Source organism: Strigops habroptila, chromosome 6 (assembly GCF_004027225.2).
Source record: "Strigops habroptila isolate Jane chromosome 6, bStrHab1.2.pri, whole genome shotgun sequence".
Classification (NCBI taxonomy): domain Eukaryota; kingdom Metazoa; phylum Chordata; class Aves; order Psittaciformes; family Psittacidae; genus Strigops; species Strigops habroptila.
This window is the reverse complement of record NC_044282.2, coordinates 50,333,786-50,361,069: the sequence shown is the minus strand read 5'-3', so window position 1 is coordinate 50,361,069 and position 27,284 is coordinate 50,333,786. Positions and strand designations below refer to the sequence as shown.

Sequence of the window (27,284 nt, the reverse complement as noted above, 5' to 3'; positions counted from 1 at the left end):
AGTCCTTTTCCAGGTTTCTTGTTAGCCCCTTTAGGTACTGGAACCTGCTCTAAGGTCTCCCCAGAGCCTTCTCTTCTCCAGGCTGAGTAAGCCCAACTCTCCCAGTGTGTCTTGACAGGAGAGGTGCAGTAAGTTTTAAAGCCTCTCACAGTGGTTTCATGGATTTATAGGAAAGAGGTGGCATTGATCTAAAACCAGATGAAGTCAATGAGCTGATTCCCTGCTTGATTCCCTACCCTTTGAAACTAGGTGTTGCAGATACATATTTGGGATGGCAGTGTGGTAGTTTTGCAATCAGTTGTCTCCTCACTTGGGTGGCTGTTCAGTGCCCACCCTCTCTTTTGCAGAATTCACGTCAATTTGCGTTCTAATTTACCAGCCTGTGAAGGGTACTCCTTTCCAGCTGCCAATAAGTAACAGGTTGTGATCCAATTTGTATTGCTTCAGGTTCAAGCAAAGCATTATTCAGGGGGAAAAAAAAAAAAAGGAAAAGAAAGAGGTTTTTAAATTTCATGTGCCTGTGGAAATTCAGCAATGTTTGGTCATTAGTTTGACTGAAATCCGTCTAAGTGTATACCCAAACACAAGCCACTTGTTCTCAAGCAGTGTTTATGGCTAAGGAAGCAAGGTGGGAGATCTATTACTTTTGCCCATACTCCCCATCAAACCGCCCTCTGTAAATACACAGTCAAACATTAATGATGACCCTCATCTGCTTCAGGTTCATTAGTGGAGATTCCTGCGCCTGCATGGAATGCCACTGACATCTAGCATGGAGCCTTAGTGCTAGCAGAGTGGAGTGTACCAGATTTAAAAGCATCAAAATACTGTAATTTAAAAACATGTTATTGCAGAAGATAGATAGGTAACAAGCTGCAATTTAAGGCAAGTGCTTCAAATTATGAAATTATGAAGGTTTTATTTGGCTAGAAGAAAAAGGTCAGTATAAAGTTGCAGCTGTAACCATTAGTTATGTGATTTTAAAGATTGGCAATATATAAATAGTTGACTTGTGGTAATTTTGTGTTAGGTTTAATCTATTGTTTAATAAATATTGGAGTAAATTATTTGGTTTTGCAATAAAAATATATCGAAGCAGAAAACAATCTATGTAGATTAATCTATAGAGATTATAAGGGTCAGTCTTTTAAATAGTGCCATTATTTGTGATGAACTCTTATTCAGCTGCTAATGTAACTTCTGTATTAACTGGCAGCATCAACACTGCACTGCACTCAAAAAGAAACGGGTAAATAGAGAAACCAAGTGAATGTTTTAGCTAATGCCATTCCAGAACCATTTAAATATTTTACACATACGAGTACACCAGGAGTACTACAGACACCAGCTGTTATTGGACAAGAAGTTATTTCAGTACTGCAGAGCAGAATAACACAGAAAACTTTGGAGCCTTTTGAAGAATGTGTATCAGAAAGCTCTTTGATTGTTTTCTCCAGTTTTTTGTTTTGTTTTTTTTTTTCTTGGCAAAATTTGACACCTTTTTAGCCATCGCGGAATCTTTATGATCACAAAAAAGGTATTAGTTCTAGTTCCAGATACTAGTTCTGTATCTGGAACTGGATACAGAATAAGACAGAGCTGTAAAGGGTGATCAGTGAGCATCAGAGTTATAAGGAAGCAGATGGCATCGAGGCATCTAAAATCCAAAAAGACATAATAGTTGCAAACCTAAAGATGAGAATCTTACTGATATCTGGCTGGTAGGGCAGCGGAGCATTTACTGTTTTCAAATGATCCCAAGCGTACATGTAGCATCTGAGGGTGTTGATGGAAAGGAAAGGGCACATAACCCCTTCTTTTTACCACCTCTCCCTCCAAAAGTGCACAGGGTGATAGCAGTCATTTGCTCAGCAGTTATTTGAAGTTGTCACTTCAGCTAGGCACAAAAGGGTGGGAACCCTCTGGCCAAACATAGACATTTGCACTCGAGCTAGGCAAGTGATAAACTAGGGTGTGATTCACCCAAAGATTAGAAAGCAATTAATTGCTTGCTGGAAACGTTGGTCTCAGTGGAATATAAAAAGAGCCAGCGTAGATCTGGGTGGTTACCCAGGGGTAACCTCTGATAACATGGACTTCTAAAGGTGTCCTGAATCTTGCTTGGAGCATGGAACAACAGCCCATATTTCCATGAAGGCTCATAAGAGCCTGGAGGTTAAGAGAAATTAATCTCTTCTTTCTCAAGAGATGGTGTCCCAAGGGCAGCGCCTACAGCGAGCTGATGCAGAAGCATCGTTTGTTTATCTCAAGTTATGGAAACAAACATACAGAAGTAGCCCTGCTGTCTTCACACAGGGGTAGTGTTAACAGCCCAGGAAAGCCCTGATGGAACAAACGCAGAATCATAGAATGGTTAGAGTTGGGAGGGATATTAAAGATCATCTATTTCCAACAGCTGACCAAAAAATGGACATAGTAGTGCATTTATTTTTGGGGTTGTTTGTAGATTATTACAACCATGCTTAAAGTCACTGGTAGTATCTCTACGAGCTAAATATCCCATATAGAATTGCTATGAAGGTCTTATTGTTATTGTGCACATTAAGTTGGAGCCAGATGTACACTACATCAAATCCCTTTCCAGCACAAAGTGTTAAGCCTGAAAACAGCAGTTTAGGTGAGTGATTCACAAAATCCCCACATAATCATTTAATTACACAGGAACTTGCAAGGTATATAATATAAACTCGGCTGTTTATATATTCCACATTAGGCAAGCATTGGATAAGAACAGAAATACTGAGGGAATGATGGGAACCTCAAAACTTTCTTCCCTCTTCAAAGTAACCTAATCGTTTGCTTGCAGACCTAACCCACCTCTTAGTCCCGTCAGATGTAAAATCCAGCCATCTCAGATCCTCAGCAAGCTCTGTAGCTACTAAGTTCTTGTGTGAAAGGCATGCAGCTCTACTTCCTCTGGCTGTGCCTTAAAATACACATAAAATAGCTGCCTGCGCTCTAAGAGATGTCTTACTGTAAGACTTACTTAGGGTTTTTTAAATTTAGCCTTCAGAGACATCTAAGTTGTGGATGCAGTTAGGCATCTAAACCCAAGATGAAACACCAAACTTCACAGGCATCCATCTTTTCTTGGATACCTTACATTGCAAATAATTCCACTGCCAGCAGAGCAGCTATTTCACAGGGCACTGTCCCACTTGATGTACTGGATGTTCAAAACTACCTGCCTCCTCCTGATTGCTGTGCTTTGAACTATGATGTCTGAGCCAGTTTGGTGAATTATACTCCTGGAGCAAGCACCAAGACATCAGGGAGTGGCATCAACAAGCAATGGCCTGCCCCGGAGGTTTCTGAGGGATATTCTTAGTCTGATCACTCTTTTTGTTCTCCAAGGCAAAGGTTATTTCCCTTTGCAAGCTATCTGTGAGGCAAACTGGGTAACAGCAATAAGTCTAATGCCCACACTGACGGGACTTGGGGAACATGACTGAGTGAGGCAAATTCCTTTTCTTTGCATAAGACCAGTGGTGATGTGTCCCGGTCACCACGCTGGTCTGCAGCAGGTTCTCACACTCATCCGCAGGGATAGGGCTCACAGCAGCACAGTGGGCTGCAGGAAAACATCTGTCTTGATAGATTACATGAACAGCACTTCTGAGGAACTCAGCTACTCAGGTGCCCAAGTGTAGATATGAAACTGCCTATTCCTGGTGCCGTGACAAAAGAGTGACTGGAGGCAAACATCACGTCTAACAGTCCAAATGAGTTTGAGGTTAACCTTAAACTATGCACAGAAGTATGCATTTGTTTTTATTTTTCAGACTGTTTTCACAAGCACCTTCTAGTTGGGTACCACAGCCTCTTTTTTTTTTTCCAGTTTCTGTGCAAACCCCGGAGGTCTCATCTCTCTGAATGCCATGGTTGACAAATCACCAGTGTCGTCAACCATTGCTGTGTGCAATTTTCTGGGAAAGAAAATACGGTTTTCCAGAATAAATACTTACAAAAGGATTATTTGCTTAAACCGTTCACATTTTTCAGAAGGAATTATGGTATTCATAAGTTCAAATATAGCTGTTTGTTTGTATGTTCTGAACAGTATATTCTCCTTTCTCCGAGGCACCTGTGCTGCTATATGTAATCATTTGCAGTGATACACAGCAGGTGCTAGTGAAGGAGAAATGTTACTTTATTGTGAATTGAAGCAAAGTAGCATAAGCAGAGATCAAATTGCATGTTAGACATTTCTGGTAGGTTTTAGGGTTTTAGATTGCTTTTGTTTTCTGCGGTTACATGGGTCTAATTTCCAATCACAAAGAAAATCTATACTCAATTTTCTTCCGTGTTTAACTGTTAGGGACAGTGAAGTTAATGCAGAGAATGTGTTTATCTGAGCATTCTTATTATTCTGGTAAAGGTTCTTTCAGCAAAAAAGAATATGTATAAATCATGAAGCCAGCTGATGGTAAAGCAACCCTTTAGAAAAGTACACATTTTAAACATTAAAAAAAGATGAAAAAGAAGAGCAGCGACTATAATGTCTTTGTTCCCTCATTCCTTGCAATGCAAAGCACTTTTTTGCTGGGCATTTCAGATGTGTGAGGGATGTACAACCGGATCCTTAAAATAAAAATCTAATCATGTCTATGAATGTCATTTTAAACAAGGAAACACACTCCATCAGTCACAGGCACAGTCAACCCAAGGACATACCTTTTTTTCCAGTGGAGGTGTTCGTTTTTAATGGGCAAACTTTCCTGTTAAATTACATTGTTATACAAAAGTGGCAAAGCAGATTCAGCTGTTTGTTTTTCAAAACAAACATAGCTCTGAATTTTACACCTTAGTCTGTTAATGTGCTTGATTAACCATGTTTATAAATAGTTCTCCTCATCTACCTTACAAATGCTTTGGGTTCAGAGACAGCATCTGGTTCATAGCACAGGCAGAGATTCTCTGAACACAGAAAATTCAGAGGAGCTGAGGTCAGGAGTTTGGCTTTGAGGTTCATTGTTCCATTTTCTTACTCAAACACTGTACCAGACTGTTTAGTAATTCAGGCAGAAGAGCCTCTTGAGATAGATTTTAATTTTCTCTTATTTTATAGGCTTTCTGAGTACTTGTTGAAAAACAATTTATGATCCTAGGAGGAATTGAGTAGGTGCTGCAGCAGGAACAAGTCTTCAGCTTTTAAATGGTATGTAAGAGCCACTAATAATGTGTACTATTCAACATAGTTTTCTATCAACAAGAATGGAAGCCATTGCATCTTTCTTTGTTACCTTTTTACAAATTATCATCAATTAAAATAGCAATAATCAGACTTCCAGAGAAATTGCTGGCTCCCAGATGAGAAGTTTCTGTTACAACTCTACCTGTTTCAGCTATGCGTTGATGGAAGTATCCACACAGCACAAATTAGTCCCAAAGGCCTAGACTGCTAGATTTGGCAACCAGTTTTTTGTTGCCTCCATATTTCATTCATAACTGGAGATCTGGAAGACTCCATTTGCAGAGGTGCTGAACAGCTGCTATCCATGCTGACATTAGTTTATTCAAGAAAGTCTTTTTGGGTACAATCGAAAATGAGGTTATTCACTTTCCCCAGGTTGCCACGCGGGAGAGTGTCCACCTTCTACTTATGACTTGAACAAGCAGTGAATTTTCCCTGTCTAACAGCCATGATTCTCCTTGACTTGAAGCTTGAATGCTTCTCTTGCTGTTTCAGTCTGCTAAACCCAAGTTCAACAACTAAATGTAATAAGATTAAGACTGTATAATAAATAATACGCTGCAGTTTTATGATACAAAGCATTATTGCAAATATAATTTCCACCAAGACATGGAATTTTATATTGCAAATGAATGTACAGTAAGTTCTTTGTGCACATTAGGACCTGCGTGCATTCCGCATAAAATGCCAGCAATTAAAATGAAAAGGAAACATGCATAGCAGCTTGATGGGTTTTTTTCCTAGCAAGCTGGAATAAAACGAGTAGAATATATTTGGCAAAGAAAATCTAACCAGCTTTAGAAGATCATGTAATCCAATTGTTAATAGATGATTCGTGATTGTTTTCTTGGCATTCCATAAAATCCATAAACGTCTTCCAGTGTAGGCTAAGAGTACAAAGGGAAATGAATTTATGTTACAACAATATGTGAAAAGCTACAAATTACTTTACAAAGGGACAAACCTCAGAACTACTCTGTTATTACTGAGGCTAAACTTCCACTCACTCCAGGATGCAATTTCACTCAGTGAGGATCACAGAATCTGAATGTAGAAAGCGATGACACAATCAGGATTTGCTATTTCACTGATGTTAATTTGGTGGAAGATTTTTTTTCTATCATCACACAGGTGCGTGCTGCAAAATTCACATTTCTAAGTCCTCTTCCAAAAAATGGTCTGTAGAACATTTTCTGTCCTTGTAAACAACCAAGGCTAAATTCACCAGTAAGAAAAACCCACCACCCACTGTTACAAAAGAAAAGTGGGAGGGAAGGAATCTGGGGTGGCTGATGAAGAGAAGACGGGTGGGCACAGCTGATGCTCGATGTCCTATTGCCACTATCAGAAGCAGGGTATGAGGTCATGTTGGCTATTAGTCTGAATAGCATGAAATTTCTTATATTCCTATGAAATATTTCAGATGTGACTGACACATAGCAAGAAGGCTTAACATAGGGAACATGTCAAGGATGAATGTGCAAAGTTTAATATGCTATTTATGATCGAAAGACAATTTGTTATTTCAGGTTTTGTATGGAGCAATCTGTGCCTACAAAAACATACAGTGCATGAACAAGAATGCTGTGTTTGAGGAATGGAAGATTACTCTGCCGGACCACCACCAATTTAAAATAGAGATTAATTTTCACTATTTCAGTCAGCTGAATGGATTATTTTATCACTTTTCTAACAGAAGTCCATGATCTCAGAAAATCCCAAGAATCTGGGAAAGAGCAATGTCAAGACTTTCTTTAGCCCTACATACAGCAATTGCAAAGGAAACCAGAACCTTCCTCACCAGTCCCAGTTCCTTAACTAGACCCTGAAACTCTGTAACAAGCTCATAATTGACTCAAAGTCCCCACTTGGTATCTCAGGCTTAAGCAACAGCTTCTAGAAAGAACCGACTTTTCCCCTAGGTCAATCAAATTTAACAGAATAGAAAAACTTTCTCCTAAGGAATAATTCAGAGCCATTAGATGATGATTTCAGTGGTTCTCTCATGGAGCTGGAAAGCATTATTTGAACAGAAGTTACCAAAGTCTTGAAAGATCCCAAGCACTCTGAAATAAGCCCTCACTGTATCTGGTAGCAAAACAACTAGTACCATTGTTTCTGAGGTCCCAGTGTCTTCTCAAATTAATGTATCATCTGGCTTGGAAGATACAGACATGCGACAGCCAATAAACAACAGCAGTTACATTCTTGTTTCCACTTTCACTTCATTGAGAAGATGGCAGCATTCAAGTTCCACCTCTAATGAACCACCTTCTGTTGCTCAGGGTCACAGGTGAGCAGCGGGAACCTTTCCTACAAGCTCAATATTACATTTCAACATCTTCATGTATTTTATTCTGATGGCAGTACAAAAAAAAATGGAGTCCAACTGCAGCGGGTGCAGTGAAATCCTAAGAAATTACAGAGACACATAGTACTGGGGCAGCAGTGCTATTACTGTCAACTAACAGTGCTTGAGACAATACGAAGTACTGGGACAGAAGCACCTTATACCTACTAGCAATATATGTTCCTTTGTCATTCATGGTAGCCTGCCTTAATTTTCTCATTGCAGATGTCCTAATATCTGAAATAAACTGATTGATAGCAGCAACTGACGTTTTCCTTCTGTTTTTGCTCTGTTTGATCTTTGCTACTGGGCATAGATTAAAAATAAAAATAGAGAAAAGGAGGGTATAGAAACACCATTATATGCAAAGGGTGAGCTGTTCTATTTTACAGGTGATGTGCACTCCCACTATTAGATATCTCTGCAAGATAAAATAACATAAATGTATATCCTTTACATTGATATGTGTTGGAGCCATCCACATACAGTCATAGCCATACTTATAAACCAAGTATATTTCCTAATTGTACAACTATTCTTTTCATAACTAAAAATTCCAAAAAATATATTGGAATTATGTATTTAATATATATTCCATATTTAAAAACCTTTCCTGCTAAAGTGAATACATTACTACACTGTAAAAGTAGTAGAAGAATTGAACATTTCTAAATAAATATAAAAATTAATTAGTACAGAGGTTAATATCTGAGCATTTACACTCAGCTAAGCTAACAGAATGAAATGTTCCTATTCTGGTATCTAGACTAACCATGAATTATAGGTTTTAACTAGTCCTTACCAGTCTTAGCCAGTGCTTAAAATTTTAGCCTGTCTTTTCCACAGTAAATAGCTATCATCAAATATTTTTCTGTGATGCCTCATTTTAGTTGTATTTATTAATTGTTTAGATAATTGCAATTTTAAATGGAATGCTTGATTCTGTAATTAGGGAGTCTGAATTTGAAATAATTTATTAGGTCTTAATTTATGTGCTGTGAAATCTGTTAGATCATTTGCTAGTCAGTATGTTGTCTAGAATAAAGGCATTTCTACAAAGGGATTTTAGGGTGAGGGTCACCAGCATAATCAGAAACATACTCAGTCTGGCCTCCAGCTAAAGATTATATGCTTTTAAGAGTATTTCTGTTTTGCAAAATGGCCTTTTGAAGACTTAGCCATTCCAACAAAATTCCTTTTTTCTGAATAGAAAGAAAAAAAGGAATTATTTTGCACTGTTGTTTGACTTCCTACTACCACCACCCTTTCCCCTAGATACAGATGACCCAGCTGATCAAGTTTGAGAAGTACATAGCTCTCTGAACTGACTTGTCTGAACCTCTGGAATAAAGTCTTCAAAGTTCAGAGCAAAAGTTGAAATTAAGACTAAGCAGGGATTTGATTAAAGATTTGGATTTACCCACACAATAAATTGAGCCAAACCAATTCTCGTCTCGTACAAAGGCACACTTATGTTTTCCACAATGTAGGGAAAGAAGTCGCATTGGTTGGCTTTCGATTGTAATTTATATCGTCCATCCAAACGCTTATTATAACACAGAGGATTTGTCAGTATGTCCATTATAAAAACAGGACTGTGGCTTTTTTGTTGCTAAGCTCAGCTGTTACAAACGATATTTGACTGTAGTCTCAAAGCTTGCCTGCTTGTACATGCTGCTCTGAAATTGAAACTTTATACTTTGAATGTCTTTAAAAATTTACATGGGGAGGGAGGAAAAAGGTGGGGCTGCTGAATATATTGCTTTGTGCAGGATTTATCTCACCAAATATATATGTGTCTATATATCAATACAGGCATCTGTAGATGTCTATATGGTAGCCTTATGCAGGTGCCCATCTATAGATGCCACTATTTTGAACACATGCCTTACACAAGCAAAGAAGAAAAGAGGTGTGACTCATTTTAATCCAAAGACTTCAGCTATTGAGCGAGATAAATCATGCCATAGGCACACATACGATTACTTGTAAGAAGGGAATTAAAGGTGACAAAGTTATAGTAAAATGAAGTGAAATTAATTTCGCCCTCATTACTATGGTAGACTGGAATGACCTCAAGTTTAATTCTTTGAAGGTACCTCTTTTATCCTAGTAATGACCTGTTAAAGATTTTTTTTCATTGTTGCTGACTTTTCTTTTAATAGTCAAGGAACTTATTCTCCATTAATCTTATCTACAAATACCTTGTCACTGGACAAAGATGGAACTTACCATATTTGAATCTATGACCATGGTCTTGAAATGTGCACATTCCACTCCATGGTCTTCAATGTAATTAATAACTTAAAATACAGAACAAGGGCAAGAGTCTGAGCCTTTCACTCCTTTTTTTTCTCTTTCCCAAACTAGTTCTTCACATACTTACACTCATGAGCTACTCAACCTTGCTTTACTCTATAGTATGTATTCAGAGGAAAATCCTAATGGAAAACAACTATCCATGGATATCAATGCTTCAATAAGAACTAGTGAGAAGCAGCAGTTTTCTGTCAGGAGTCTTATTCTTGAGCATGGAGGAAGCTAAAAATAATTGGAGGGGAATATTAGAAAAAGGAAGAAAATGTGCGTAATAGCATTACAGTAGGGTAAAAAGCAAAGGGAAAGACACGACTAATAAACATGTGAAGAATAATTTTAAATGGGAAATATAAAGACTTTACAGAAATATTTAATTGAATTTTATCGGCACAGTCATTTAAAATTTTCCTCAAATGCAATTCAGCTCTTAGTTACACTAATAGGTTCTACCGAAACCAGTGAGATTGTAATGAAGAGCAGAATTTATCTCTCTTGAACTAAATGAGATGGATTTTGGTCTCAGTGCAACCTGCAAACAGTGAATTTTCTTCTGTAGGATCTCAAATATTAGTTCCTAAAGGGATATCTGAGAAGGCAGGCACAGGAGAGACATTAATAAGTACAAAGACAACTGTTCTTTCTGTCATCAGATTCCCAAAATTTACTTCATCAGAACAACAGAAGCCAACCAGAAAAAATATGGAGTCTGGGTAACAGTTATCAGAAGTGTCCTTTTGGAGCTTGTGATTCATAGGTGAATTTTATTCCACAGTTTTACAAGTCATTCCTGAAAGAATAATGTATTAGTCTTCTTTCGCCATCATGTCTTTTTTAACATTACCTTCCAATCTCAACATCTCAACAAAGCTAACTGCACACCACCAAAAGTTAAAGCAACAGTATGGTTCCCCTCAGGGCCAACAAAATACTTACTGAAAGACAAAAATCATGATTATTTCTTTTATATGCTTGTTTTTATTCCCTACTTGACTTGCTGCTTTCTATCCTGTTACTATGTTACCTGGATTCCCAGGAGTTTTCTAACTCAACCAATAATACTTACTGAGGAGGAGGAGAAGGGAGTGTTATACGTCTGTGAGAATCTTTGCAGTTTGTTGCCACTGAGTGAATTGGAACAATTTAGCTTTGAGGAAGTGATTTATACACACACATCCATCACATATAACCTGCTCTGGTCTGTTAACTCTCTGTTTGATCTCTGGAGGGTTGAGTAGATTAGGGAGGGCCTTCACACAGAGGTTTCATTAACAGCCAACCAGTTAACCTGGCATGACTCCTGTTTGTGCATTTGGATGCTTTAAAGTGGAGGGAAAAGGAAAAAAAAGAAAAAAATTTTTAATTGGTATTATTATTTCCCAGTTCAGGAAATACCACTCATGCTGTTAGAGAGAATTTGCTTCCTCTTTTCTTGATTTTATTTTTTTTTTTGTTTTAGCCAGTGAAAACAGAGTTGGGGGTTACAATTCAAGCCATTCAAAAATGTTGATCACAATATGTGAATTCTGGCAACATGAAGGACATTGGTAATCAAAGAATGCATTAAATATCCAACCATAAGCCACTAAAACTTGGATAGTACAATCCAGTTTAATGAGACAGGGAATGCAGGCCAAGCAGTTGCACTTTTAAAATATACCAGATTAATGGGTCTCTGCTAACTACCACCTGTTTGTTCAGAGGCAGGGGAGGAATCTGATCAAATGGTTGGTACTATTATAGAACAAAGTTAAAGAACAAAGTAAAAATCATGTAACAATATGACTATTATTGCTATTGATGGGAAATTTGAGGTATTAGTGGCATATGGATTTGGAACAGAATAACCAGAGTTGGAACAGTGACACCCCATATGAGCACAGTGCACTGCCTCTGTGGTTTACAGAACAGGATATACTATTAATGAAAGGATTAAATTTAGTACTTCATGATATCTTTAGAAATCATATGGCTGGCTTCAAACCAGCAAAGTGCTTACTATAGTTTTACAGTTAATAAACTGATGGAAGCTTGTGAAAATTTTTAGTTTCTTACTGGACTCAACTTGGAATAGAGAAGTATCTGTAATTTGGTGGAAATATGTGGAGAAAGTTGACAGAGGAACTATGTGGGCTTATTACTTGTAACTGCAACAACAAGATGGAAAAATTTGGCAATAGTTATTAATACTTATTTCAGCAACAAAACAGAAAAGTCCCATGCCACCTTCTACACAAGCTGTCATAATCTTTGACTGTTTAAATATTTATCTGTTATTAATGAATACCAATAGTCCACTGTATCTCAAATTTTGTCCATCCCATGCTCTCTCACCCCCCACCCATCCAGAAAAACAGATGTGCTGTGTAACATGCCCTGATATTTAAATGATAACAGACTATTTAGTACAAAGTTTTGGAAATTTACTTTCTTTCATATAAAGGTTACAATTAAGCCCCACTGACATTTGAAAATGTGGTGATAACACACAAGACAGAGAGAGACTGCTGGAGGGAAAGACTGGATTTAGGGCTTCGTGGATAAAAACCAGCAACCTGAACAGTATACAGAATTTTATTGGTAGTCAGATGCCTTTCCTGCTGAATTGTTTCCTGTATTTCCTTTACCCCTTTCATTACCTTCCTCTTTTAAGCCTTTGCAAAGGTTTAGAACATACAACAGTCCTTTGTTGTATGTTTTTAAAAAAACTTTGAAACATACAACAGTTCTATCACCAGTTTCCCAAAATGAGCAGTCTCTTTTCCATGATGGCAAGGATATGAGCACAGCTACTGCTTTATATGATCATACTCAAGATTATCCTAATCCAACAGAAAACAGAAAATTTTATATCCACAATGTTTTTCTCATTATTAACGATGGCATCCCAGATGTAAGTTTATTATCCATCTACAGACACCCATATATCCATATACTCTATGATATCATGAATATTCCTCTATTTTCTATGGTGATGAGTTCCACAATGTCAGCAGCCACAGCTAAAATGCCCCTCTGCCACTAACACTGCTAACATGCTGCCACTGTTCCTTTGATCATTATCTGTCTTGCACTCTTTGTTGTCATCCAAAACTCTGTGTACCTGGGGCTGAGTCGCTGTCCTGGACCAGCAGACTACCTGGGATGAGAATCTGACAATTTGACACAGAATGACAAGATATAAATTAATTTAATTTTTGGTGAAAGTAATTTTATTCCTGTGTTAGAAGATGTGGAAAGAAAAAGGTTGTGATCTATGATTTTGATATTTAATTTATACATGTCTTATAGATTATAAATTGTGCAAGATCAAAAGATGCCTGGAAGTTTAAAATCTTAAAAAGTTATTTTAGCAGTTTTACAAAAGGAATGTATTTTCCCTCATACGGTCTTTCCCTGATAATATTCTTAAAACTTCATTAAAAGCACTGTATAAACAGTATTTGTCTGTTTCCTGTACTGAAATTCAGTTTTCCATGATGATGAACATGAACAGAAGGTATATAAGTATCATGTCTTTGGGGATTTTATTGCCAGAAGAAGGAATACCTCCTCTAACATCTCCCAGCTGTGGCAGACTTTGGATCTAGCCCCTTAGGAAACAGACAGTACATTGTCTTGACATCATAGGTATTATTTTCATAATGAAGTTACCAATACTTCAATATTGAAGTATTGAATATTACCAATACAATATCAGATACTGAATGGTATGTATTTCTGTTAAAACCTGAACCCTCTGTTACCTTGTTTTAACCTGATATTTTATAGTGGTTTATACGAGGATTACTTTTGGATGATGAGCAATATGGTGCATTGGGTTCTTAGGTTTACCTATAACTGAACGTGACTCCACAGTTGCAACAAAAACGGACTGGGGAAAAGACCAAAAAAAGCTGTTAATCCAGCTGGGCAGATGTAGGCAACTAAGAGAATGTCACTGCCACAAAGAGATAAAGGAGGCATGTAACCTTCTGTCTGAAGCTAAGTGCGCTCAACCTGGGCTTTTGCTTTAGAAATTAAAATAGACAGCATCCATTTGGTACAAAAGATGGTGTAAGATCTTGCTTTTGTTGCTTGTCAAACGGACACCCACTTTCACCCTCAGCGAGCCCACACTGTGTTGAAACGAGGATTGAGGCAGAGATGGAAACAATCAAGTGAAGCAGCGAATACAGCAGCCCATTTCAAAAGCATTCCTTTTCCAGTCCATCAGCCGCAGCATGGGAAGCCTTCCCCAATTTTACCACTACTGAGCAGCAGCTTGATGGTGTTTATGCATTGCGGGACCCCACCGGCGAGGAGACCTGCAGCTCCGGAGCACCAGAAGTGATGTTAAGAGAAATGGGTACAATTGACAATGAAGCTGTTCACAGCACTGAAGCTGTGAGCCCATCAAGCATCCCCTCTACCATGTTTATTGCTCATTATTCAGTTTTAAAGTGGCTTTTTTATCCTGAAGAATTTAACTGAAATATTTGTTTTTCTGATATTTTTCTTATTCAGCAAATGAACATGAGGTTTGACAGACACCAGTGGGTCTAAGAGTTCACGGGTTGCATTATTCTTAAAATAATGTTACAAGGCTTATACAACGCTTCAGTGCAGGCTGTCAAACACATTTGTCCTCCCCGTTACACTAACTAAAGCTGTAGTGTCACTGAGCTCTTCATGTTGCCTTTTCAGCATTACTAGGGGTTCCTTATCTGATACTTTGGCTGCATATTATCTGATGCCGAAACCCTACAGAGACTTAATTCTTGTTTGGGTCCTTCAAGTGAGCCTGCAGCACCATAACGTTTCACACAGAACTTCACATTTTTTCACTCCTGTCCTCTGACATTGCAGCTCTCATGCTAAGCCTGGGATCTTACAGTGATTTCCATGGCAAATGGATGTCAAACACAGGAACAGGGTTTTGCTTGATCCTGTGAGGAAGCGAGACTGGGAATCAGAAAACATTTATCAAAAGACTAAGAAAAGATCTCTAACAGAAAAAAATACCAACAGCAGCATGTTCAGTTGATGACAAAATACTTTCCATTTTAATAGTAGCTCAGAAAGATGTTAAAAAGTGGCTCCTAAAAGCAGACAACAGTGTATCCAAATAACTTACATTTAAAGGTTTTAGAGAGAGCTTGTGAAGGAACTCTGGGCCGTTAATGTTGATTTTCAATATATCGTGGAACACTAGAGACATTGCAGTGAGCTGAATGTTGTGCCAGTATTTTAAAAGGGCAAATAAGACAACCCAGGTAATTATAGGCCTGTCACACTGACATTGATCCTAAGCAAAAGAGCTGGCTGATACAGGACTTGGTTAATAAATTAAAGGAGGGTAATATAATTAATGCCAATCAACATGGGTTTGTGTCAAGCTAAACTGGCATCTTTTATGATGAAATTGCAAGTTTAGTTAAAAAGGGAATAATGGAGAATTCATATAATTTAAACCTCTTTATGGTACTGATTTGGCACTCTCTGATTTATTTATTAACTAAGAAACTATGGTGACACAAATACAGCGTAGCACATATCAGTAAAACTATGTGATTGACAGGTGTCCAAACATAAATGAAGGCATGCATCATTGAGAACATAGGGGGTTTTTTTTGATCCTCACGAGTATCAAAAACCTGAAAAAAAACCCTCTTTCCCTATAAACATAGACCTATGTTCACATATGTACATGAATCCATCAGGGTCAGTAACTAAGGAAGAGAATAACAAAGTGGTACGAGCCACCTCACAACCTAATCATAAACAAGCACTTTGATCCTGAATATGGCCACATATATAGTAGTATCCCTGAGAATAATTACTACTATTAGGTTACAACCTCAAATGGTCTCTGAAAGGAAAAAGGAAGGGGCTGGGGGGGATGGAGAGAGCAAGAATGAGAGAGAGAAATATCAGTGAATCATCAGCTGAGCTCAAGCTTGCAGCATGATTCTGAACTCAAAAGGACAAATACAATCACTGGATACAAAAAGAGTATTTTCAAATAGAAAGGGAGGTTTTATTATCTCCATATTTGGAAATTGTGCTGCTGAATTTGGAGCACTGCCCAGTGCTGGTACCCAGAGGTAAAGAGCCATCCTGGGGAATTGGAGTTTGAGAAGAAGAATGATACGAGGATTAGAAAACTCACTTCTTTTGAGGTACTTGAAAGCTCAATTAAATAATTTATGGTGAAGAAAGCAAGGGAGTGACCATACCATATTCTTTAAGTACTTATTTCAGGAATAAAATTGAACAATAGAGGGGTTTTCAGTCCAGGTGAATATTTAATGGGCTCCCATTTCTATGTGCTTAAGCTGGAAAGATTATACTAGCAATAAACTAGAATTGGAAAAAAATAACTTAGAGTAACTTATTGTTTAGAGACCTTCATTTCCTCTCTGGCCTCTCCCTCAGATCAATGAATCTTAAACTCTGTTCTGCACAGACTAGCCTAAAGCTGGTTAGGTGGTACAGTCACTTGGGACATATGAGATACGGATTTTAAGCCTTCTATGCAGAAGGAAGAATGTGCTTTTCATTCTCTTACACCCTGGCTAATGCTGTAACCATTCACCTACAGGGCCTGCCGGGCAAAAGCTATCATTAGTGATGATGCCACTTTTTGAAGAGAAAGCAAAACATACTGCTACATCTGAGGTGGAACACAGTTCTTTAATAATATCCCTATCAGCTATTCTCTATGAGTGTCTGCAGGCAATTTAGACAGAGAAAGGAAAAATAATCAGTTTATGACTGTTGAATAACATTGAACAGTCTCCAGCTTCTCCACTGTCCTATTGGTCCACTTCTGGTTACTTTCTGAAGGAAGACTCCAGGATCCTGGAAACCTTGCAGTTCAGAAAGGAGATTAGTTGCAGAACTGCCGCAACTTTGGACTTAGCATCTGAAAAATATTTTTCAGGACATCAGGAACTTAATTCAAGAAGTAAGCTGCACTTCACTGCTGTTCCAGATTTAGTCCAGAATCCCTTATGCTCTACCATGGGTGCAATTCTTACCTTGTAATCAATTCAGAAGTGTACTTGGAAAGAAAAAAATTCAATAAAATAAATCCATGTATTTTTTTTCATACAGATTTGGACATAAATCGTCTTTGATAGGCATATGATTTCAGCCTTCCAGTGTCTGAAGGGGGCCTAAAAGGATGCTGGAGAGGGACTGTTCATTAGGGACTGTAGCAATAAGACAAGGGGTAATGGGTTTAAACTTAAACAGGGGAAGTTCAGGTTAGATACAAGGAAGAAGTTCTTTACTGTGAGGGTGGTGAGGCACTGGAACAGGTTGCCCTAAGAAGTGGTAAATGTTCCATCCCTGGCAGTGTTCAAGGCCAGGTTGGACAGAGCCTTGGGCCACATGGTTTAGTGCGAGGTGTCCCTGCCCATGGCAGGGGGGTTGGAACTAGATGATCTTAAGGTCCTTTCCAACCCTTACTATTCTATGATTCTATGATATAATAAAAAAATGCACATTAATACAATGATCTAGAATTTTGTTTCATTACATAAAAAAATGTACATTAATACAATGATCTAGAATTTTTTTTCATTACATAAATATACTCATAGCTGGTAGGCAGCTTCCTGTAAACCCCAGAATTAAAATTTTAAATCTGTATTTTCACTTATCTCTTAAAAAAAAAAAAATTAAATTTCACAAATGGAACTTACATATTAAGAAGACCTAGGTTCTTCCTAGGCCAATGTAAGATAAGGCGAAGCAACCAACCCAGTAGCACTCAATAGTGGTCTTGAAAATCCTGAAGAATATCATATAGAACAGAATTTCCAGCCTGAGCTTTGAGTTTCTTTGCTTTTACATTTTAGTCAGATCCTTAACTTTATGTAAATGTTTTTTCTTTGATTGCATCTATAAAATATTTAAGTTTTAATATATACAGAATCATTATCTTACATTGTGAGAAGCATAAAAGCATATGAAAGTAATAGCTTCCTTGCCATACAAGACGATTAATATGCATGAACTGAATTTTTCTGTATTCTATGAACTCACATTTCATGGAGAGACCAAATTTATAGATAGAGAAAATCCCTGATCCAATTTCAACTTCATAGGAGCTTAACACAGAAACACGAGGTATATGTGGTCCTAGTATCACCTTTGCAAATTAAATTTCAAGATGGGAATCATTAGAGAGTATTGCTTGCAGGAGTGTTTGATTTTTAAACCTGAGTTTGGCATTTTCTGTGCTGTTTCAGAAAGTTGCAGCGCATGTTACAGTATAAAGCTTTTTAGATAGTTGTTTAGCAACATATCAAACAATTTAGATTAAAGAATGACCACTTTTTAACAGTAGCGTATTAGTATCTTTTAGACTTCTGTGACTTAAACCTTGCTCTAAAAAATGCACTGCTAAAGAAAAAAAAGCATTTAAGAAAATCCCCTGCATTTGTAGAAAGAAGAGCAACATGAACCACCACTATCACACAACCCTTTTTGGGGTACCCCCATGATCCTAATGCAACCCATCTATAAGGCATAGCAGCATTCAAAGACTTTATAAAGTGATCATCCAGGCTGCCTCACTCTTTGAAATAAATTTTTGAATAGTTATTTCCAAATAGAAAGGCAGCTGGATTCCAATAGTCTTGTTGCTTTACTGCTCTCTTTCAGCAAGTGAGCAAGAGTACAATGATTTTGTCTGGCTATAATTCCTCAAAAAAGGAATAATTTAACCCAAATAAAATAACAGCAAGGTAGTGTTGAGGCCAACTAAACCGCCCAAAGGCAATTTTTGAAATTTGTCATTTTGAAAGCATTTGCAAACATATATGGGGATAATTAAAAGTCAAATCCAGTACAATAGCAGAAAATGGTGCCTAAAGAAGAGTGGTGGCTATAATTCCTCGTGAGGGTCCCTCTCACAGACAGGCTGCCATGTTATTCCCAGCTAACATATGGCAGCAGTCAAGCATGTAATCTATCTGGGAGTCTTAGTGGCAACACAGACAGGCTACATCCTCCCAGTCTTCTTTCAGGACATATCAATGTGTACTTAGTTAATGAAAATCAGCATTCCTTCAATTTCACCCCACCTGTCCAAGAGATTTTTATTTGGCATGAAGCGTGATCAATCCAGTTTGGACCTGTCCAGGCTGATCTCTCATTCCTATCTGTCGGTCTGGATACGCAATAAAATACCACTTGCTTACCCTGCCCTCAGCTATTCTTCTGAACCAGAGACCAAGGAAAAGGGAAAGCTGAAAAGGGGCTTTTTACAAGAGTATGTAGGGATAGGACAAGGGGAAATGGCTTTAAACTAAAAGAAAGGAGACTTTAATTAGATATTAGGGAGAAATTATTTCCTGTGAGGGCGGTGAGGCACTGGCACAGGTTGCCCAGCGAAGCTGTGGCTGCCCCATCCCTGGCAGTGTTCAAGGCCAGGTTGGATGGGGCTTTGAGCAACCTGGTCTAGTGAAAGGTGTCCCTGCCCATGGCAGGGGGATTGGAACTGGATGAGCTTTAAGGTCCCTTCCAACTGAAACTATTCTGTAATTCTGTGAAAGTATGAAAAACAGTAAGTGTCAGAGATAATATTTACTAGAAAATACTGTCAAGAACATGAGTCAAAGCAGTTTCTGAATGCAGTTGCTTGCAGCTTCTTGTTTTGATCTCCGCTTTAGCACTTGAACTGTAATGAGCTTAAGCTCAGGGCTAAAGCATCTTCTGAATCAAAGCTGTCCTTGAGAATTTTATTTAGAGTTTGACCTTGAAAATATTATTTTCCTTGGTACTTACACATGCACTTCTTTCATGACACCTGCATATGATAATTAAGCCCCGGTCAAAGAAGAAAGGAACAGGGGAAAAAACCACCAGTCATTCATTAAAAAAAAAAAAAAAAAAAAAAAAAAAAAAAAAAAAAAAAAAAAAGGAAAAGAAAAAAGTCATAAGGTTGCAAAAAAACTTCAAGTGTGAAAACATTTCAAAATAACATCTCTTTACCACTCGTGCTTATTCTCAAACTTCTGCACTTGGGAAGACAAGTTATTTGGAGGAGAAAATTAGATCAACGTTGCAACCTTCTTCTAGACCTTTGCAATGTGCAAACTGTTCAGATCTTACCTGTGACATAGGAGAAAGCATAAACCAAAATATAGCCCTTGGGCTAGTCCTTGGCTGTGTGGCAGACCGCTCCTTAGCGCAAGAAGGAATTTAGTGAGTCTTCCAAACACAGCACAACCTCCATTAGCTGCAACCGCACACACAGCCAGCCGACTAACCCACTATTTAGGTAGTCCCATAAGTTCTTGTCAGGTTGCACAAGTAATATTATCACCTATGATTGACTACAGGACTTCAATTATGCTGGTAAATTTAGCAATAATTACACATCTTTGCCACCATTCAGGAATTACCTCTCAGGGCATGAAATCTGTTTATACTCACTTCCAACGAATTCAGAGTTCAGCATGTTTGCTCAGCTACATGTATTCATTTAACCGTTATGGTCCTGCTCATTACCTGAAGCACTCCACGAAAAAGTGTCTTGATCCACTCCTTGTTTCTCAAAGAAACCAGTGTACCTAAAGGACAGTTTGTTTGGCACAGAAAGAAAAACGTCTCTCTCCTTCTGACACAGCAGAACTTTTTCATATTAAAAAAAATCGGAAATGGGTTTTGTGGTTTTGTGCTTAGAGAAATCCAGGATCACCTTAAATTCCTTCCTTTCTTCATTACACTCACTACTACTCTGCCTCAACCTTCCTACTTGTTCCTTTAAAAGAATGTTTTTGAGCCCAAGAGCTCGTGTAATTCCCTCCTTGGAAAGGCAGTGAGGAAAATGAGCCATTCTTGACAGGTATCAGAAGGCACCACTTTGCTTTGTGAAAGCGCTCACCTACCACAGTGGCAATACAAAAATTTTAGAACAAAACAGATTGTGACATGTGATTCCCCAATTTTTCTGCCCCCATCAAATCCAGAATGATTTACAGTAGCCTGCTGAAGCTCCTCTTAATTTTGCCCCCTTATTAGGTCTCACGCTAGCAAGTTTCCTCAGAGGACTGCTGTCCTGCTGTACACCCGCTGATATCCTCCGGTATCTTCCCTCCTCCCTTGCGCACACCCCCAAGCCACAGGAAAGGGAGAGCAACAACACAGCACCTGGCACATGCAGAAGAACCAACAATATGACCTATCATCCAAAGGGAAGACTGAAATGGGTAACTTCTTAGGCTAACATCAGAGGAAAAGGGAGAGCTTACATATACCACACAGAGCACATAAACAGCACTCCAGGTAAAAACTACTTCAAGTCACTGTGTTAGACTAAACTTTAACTGGGCTGCCCTTGCCCACTTTTGTCCTTTCCTCCCCATTTTTTTTTTTATTAAAGGAACAGATTTAATTATTAAAACTATTATTAAAAGTATCAAAAGCCAATTCCTGATATTTTACATTAATACCTTTTGCTACAAGAACTACAGAATAAAGCCTTTTAAAGTCTGTCTGGCAAACAAGACATGAGTGCTTGCTGCTGATACAAGAAGCATCATCTCACTATACAGCAGAGATGAGCAAGGACCACACGTAATACTGGAAACTGTTGCTCATAGCAGCAGCACCTTTGGAAACTAACTCATTCTTCTTTAAAATGTTCTTTCTCCACATCAAACACTTGTCAGGAATGCTGCAGCTGCTCTCTGCAAGACCTTATTTCTCTGTGAAGGTTAATTAGTTTAATGCAGGAAATAGTTTAGTGGAGTTGGGGATTTCTTCTTCAAATAAATGAGGTAGAGGCTTGAGTTTGGTAAATATTGCCTGAGAAAGCGTGGCTTTTGGATGTAATGCTTTGAACAACAGAGCACCACTATATAAAAAGAGAGAGAATAACATCCCACAAGTTCTACCTGAGTCGGCAATTTGTTAAGGTTCTTATTAAACTGGAAAAACTGGAATGGCCTCATTTGGGGGGTGGAATTGCTTCCTGCTTACTTTTGTTACACTCTATTTTGTTCAGTACAAACCTAATCTGAACCAGAACATAGCTGAGGTTGGGATTTGGAATGAGCTGCAGAGAGTAACATCTTGCTGAGATACAGATGCTTCAGTGAGAGGATTTTTCATCACGGCATATCAAACCACATTATTTTAATTTGTTCTAGACAATAGCAGTATACAAGAGAGTAAAGAGAATTTATATTTGTTGTATACCAATTTGCATAGTCAAGATTATCACATACATTTAAAATTGTAAGACACTGATCTCTGAAGCTCATAACCTTAAACCCACAGCTTATTCGGGCATCGCAAACTTAATTACCCCAAATCATGTCGCTTATGGAAACACTTATTTAGAAGATTATGTTCTAACTGGCAATTTAGGTCTCAGTCAGGATTTGATTTGCATTCCTTCTTTACTTTTAGGGAGCTTACGTTTCTTCCCCATCTTAGCCCAGTACATTTTTCTCCCCAGCCCTGGGTTGATTTTCAAAAGCTGTAAACTGAAAGCCACCATGCAAACAATTCTGCTTATATAAAAGTAAAACTTAACTCACTTTTCATCAGTAGGGTAACAGGAGAGGCAACTGGATGCACACATGCTCTGACAAGCAGAAAGGTCACATTACTGGATGTCTTAGAAAAAAGACAAATTTAAGGAGATATCATATAGGCTTGATGAAAATGTTTCACATACAAACCCATATTTCTCATTGTTTTGGTAGCCTGTGCAGTGCTTATTTGGAGAGTTTCCTAGGGATTTCCTGCTTTATTAAGGAGACTGCATCCTGGAGCATAGCATTTACATAAGTTACCTATGCAATTAAATGAGGTAAGTAAAACACATGGAGGAAGCTCCTGATACCATAGGCGTTATGTTGAAAAAAACCAGATAAGTTTAATAGGGACAGATTAACAACAAACTCTTTCCTTCTTTAGCTATAAAAACTATTTTTAAGCCATTGGGAGATGTTGTTTGTACATAGATACCAGAAAAGTTAAAGCTCCATAAGAAAATACAGAAAAATTAGGTTTATTTACCATATACTAAGAATTACTGTGTTTTAGAAACACAGACTAAATGAAGGTCCCCAGTGTAAAAGCACCACCTGGTAAGAATGGCCGTTGGCAAAACTCCTAACCAGAGTTTAGGCTGCTGACAGACAACTTCAGATCACTCCAGACCATTTTACAATCTTTTAACTGAATTTAAATTCTGTTCTCATTGTTTTAGTGCATTAGAAAAAACCACCACAGATCAGCGCTTCCAGGTGAATAGACTTACTTTTTGTAAAACTTACTTCTTTTTAACCATTTTGGCCAAACACTGCTTAAACTCTTGCTATAAAGTAGGGAAGAGCAACTTCGGAATTTTTTTTTTTTCCAGAAAAGGTTAAAACTCCATAACCCCCCCAAACCTATTACTGCATATGGTACAGAGCTGCTTAAAGCATAAGTGTATATTGCTGTATGTTAACAAATTCTCTACTTCGTATTTTGAAGGACCTAATTCAAAAATACCATTATTTTTCAGTGTCATAACCAAAAATTCTCAAAAATATTGCAAAAGAACACATTGCTTAAAACCTAACAGATAGCCATACATAATACTGATAATATACCAGATAGTCACAAATGTCAACAAAAGCAGTTTTGATATAATTTCTATTGTTTTTTGTTATCCTTCACATTATTCTTCATAACTCAGACAATAAATTGAACTAACTCTAACACAACCACAGCTCTGGTTGAAAGGGTGCTGGTTCTCAAACACAGATCTGCAGAAGGATGACTTTGACACCACCCAAATCACCCACTGAGTTTTGAATAGTACAACAATCAGCAAGCAGAAGACAGTCGCCACTGGACAGTTCTGCAACACTTCAGTGCTATCAAAAGACAGCAAAGTGAGACTGCAGTGGCAACACAGTTTATGAAATATGAGCACTATGACATTTGTACACCTGGTAAAATTTTTAAATTAAACTTTGTTATATACATAGGATGGTTCAAATTGTCTGAACACAAGCTTCTGCTGCTCTTTGGATGTTCCAGGCTACCCGAATTTTCTGCACACCACAACAAAGCACCTACAAGAGGGAGACCTGTGTTTTTTCTGGAGTGGCAGCACATCCCGTCACTCACAATGGTATTTGCTCAAAGTTAACTAGAACCAATTGAACTCCAGTAATGTTTTCCATATATCAGTTAGCTGTTTGTCCTTTTAATTTTTCTGCCAAATACTAGATCAAGCAAATCTGTTCAGGATGAGAAATATTCTGCTATATGCTTTCAGCACTCCAGTAAGCAGCAGTGCTCAGCAGACAATAGGGTATGCTTCATGAATGTACCTTTTATGTTCTCCAATAATAACAACCATTACAAAAGACTATCTCATTCATCTGCTGGCATCATGAAACAGCCTTTAATATATCATTGCTGCAAAGAAATTATTAAAGTGCTTGCCAGTCTTATCTGACATTCAGCAGATTACTGCAGCCCTTCAGTTTCTCCATCTTTGGATCTGGCCACATCTGTAAGAAACCAGGAACTATAGACAAGAAACAGTGCAAGATCATAGAATGGTTTGGGTTGGAAGGGATCTTAAAGCTCATCTAGTTCCACCCCACCTACCATGGGCAGGAATACCTTCCACTAGACCAGGTTGCTCAAAGCCCCATCCGTCCTGGCAAGTCGATACAAAGATGCAAAGTATTTTCTGAAAACATCTTAAGAAGCGATTAAGAGCTCACTCATCATTCATAGAATGAGTCAGTAGCTGCAACTAGTAACAATTCCACAAAGCAGTAACTTCGCTTTCAAGCAACTTGTCAAAGAATTATCATTGTTAAGAGGATTCCTTACAAGCCATAGGTTTTCCTCTCTCTCATCCCCTGCATATCTTCATTTTGTGTATTGGCAAACGCTGGTGTAATTGCAGTTGTAAAGGGTTGCTTTAAGTGGCTCAAGCTTTTACACTTTTCCCTATCTACACACAGAAGTGCAAGGCAGAAGGGTGCACACTCTGTGGTAAAGCTCACCCTTTGAACTCACCATCCCATTTTCCCCCTTTCTTACACTTACCTAATCTACTTGAGATGCAGTTGTTTTGCTAACTGACTTAAGTAGAAGCCTAGCTTATTGCATTATACGGATATTCACATATGGTAGTGACCACAGGCCAATTACCTCTTCAAATAGACCAGGCACGTTTATTTGTACGTGTGATTCCATAAACATGAGAAGACTGGAGTATAAGTTTGTGTTGCCAGCAGCAATTTTGTCTGCTTTCACAGTAGCAAAACAGAACCATACCATACTTAAAGCATAAGAGACCAGTGAACTCCTGCCTTTAGAGTGTACTAAAAGGGGGCCCCAGTGCAGCAGTTTGGACACTGAGTGGAAAACACCATCTGTATCCTTTTCCCTTCCATAAAAGGAACCTTTATAGGAGTATAAAGGAAAACAAAGAAAGATTATTACCAGTAGTTATAAATACTTAAATGAATAGTTAATCATCCTATAAGAATGAGAATTCTCTCAAGACATAGTACTAAAGCAAATTAGTTAAAAATACAAAGCTGTTGAACAAGGGTGCTCCAATAAGCAAATGATCAACTCAAAATGCCGAACAAAAAAAATCTCTCCATCCCCCAACTTCAGAGCTATTAAAAAATGGGGCGGGGTGGGGGGGGGGGGGGGGAGGGAGAGAGAAAAAGCTTGAAACTAGAATTTTATTTAGCTTGTTTTACTTCGGCTAATCTTGAATTTCTCACATTTTCCCCTTTTGGTCAGAAAAGCTAAAGCACCGCAAGCATCCCTACATGGGATTTGTTTACAGAGTTCCAAAGCCCGTAAACTGCAACAAATACTGTTGGGGGCATTTATGAAAGGTTTTTGTTTTTTTTTTTTTTTTTTTTTGTGCTGTTTTCAGTTAGCCAGACCTAGAAATGAACACTGAGAAGAAAAATAAACACAGTTTTGACATGTACAGTAGCAAGAATTAACGTTGTATCCAGACAAGGAACAAGCCATTTAAAACAGAAGTTAGTGGATTAACCATCTTAACAGCTTAGGCTGCATGTTTATTTAAGCTGCAACAAGTCAGCCAGTGAAGCAAGGGCCCTTCATTGTGAGTCTGTGCTCCACACAAAAAGTTCTAACAGCTTTAAGTTCTTTCTTGTTTAGGAGTTTGTTTGTTTCTAAGGAGGAAAAAAAAAAAAAAAATAAAAAAAGAATAGGGAGAATATAATTGACCCAGTTGGAAGCAGCAGGCTGGTGTACCAACAGCCGCTCTGGCCATACGTGAAACATCAGCACCACCAACAGGCGGTCAGTGGTCAGACAGCTAACATAGTATACGGACACACGTACGCATACGTGTGTATATACATGTAGGCTGTGTTGTACAAACACACAGTTAGTACCTAACTGCCGCGACTTGTTGCATAACACTTGGAATATTCCCAATGACAAGATGCAAAACATTCCTGAGAAATTCTGTTCTTGCACATCTGCTGACTTTAAAGTCCAATGCGAAAACATCTTCGTACCTTGATTGTGAGTGTGAAAGCCACCCAGTACCTGGTTCAAAAAGGTAGGTAGTTTTAACTGGAATCATGCCTATCCAGCTATGCATGGCTTATCACTTACTTTAACTAGGTATAAAAGCATGTGAATTCTGAAATAAAATTAAAGACATTGAACATACAAGGACAATTGTCTGAACTTAAGGTTGGTATCATTCCATTCAGCTTTATATTTAAGTTTGGATTTTATTTATTTTGATTTTTTAAATAACCTCACTTTCTGAAGAAATGCATTTTCCAGGAAGTTCATCTTGCTAGCGTTTAGGACAGCAGCAACTGAAATTCATATAAAAAACCACACACCAGACTCCTCAAAACAATTGTTAAGTAGTGCATGTGCTATCTCATCTAAATACTTTTCCTAGAGATTACTCACCAGGGTAGTAGAGATTGTGTTGTTTAGCACAAGATACAGTGAAGTTTCTGATCCCTCAGTCAATCTTTAAAGTTTCTCAACCAGCAACTCTTCCCTCCTGTACCTGCCCTTATGCTGCAGTGTTTGAAGGTGCATTAGCAAAGCCCTCCTGAAAATATTAGGCCATTTTAGTAATTCCAGCTGCTACACCAAGGAAATAGGAATTTTAAGTAAGTATTGGCATGCCCAAGGTTGTATGCCTAAAGCAGTTCTATTTTAGGACTGAAAAGCCACACTAAATAGCCATAATTTGTAATCATTCACCGAAGCTTAGGTACCATATAACTAATCTTGAAAGATAACAGCACTTTGAACACGTAGCAGGTTTAGAATAAGTGTTATGTGAACAAAAAGCTCAATACTTGTAAGACTTTGATGCCATCCACCCACCATTTCCCCCCCAATTTAAAAGTG

The 27,284-nt window shown here is 38.1% G+C and overlaps 1 long non-coding RNA gene across 1 annotated transcript; it reads right to left on the bottom strand.

Moving 5' to 3' along the window:
- Nucleotides 1-34: 34 nt before the first annotated feature.
- On the bottom strand, nucleotides 35-21,976 carry LOC115609522. Its single transcript, XR_003991887.1, has 4 exons — nucleotides 21,966-21,976; nucleotides 21,767-21,771; nucleotides 707-712; nucleotides 35-110 (listed from the first exon to the last, which is right to left on the bottom strand). It is a non-coding gene; the product is annotated as an uncharacterized LOC115609522 (long non-coding RNA).
- Between the last annotated feature and the right edge of the window lie 5,308 nt (nucleotides 21,977-27,284).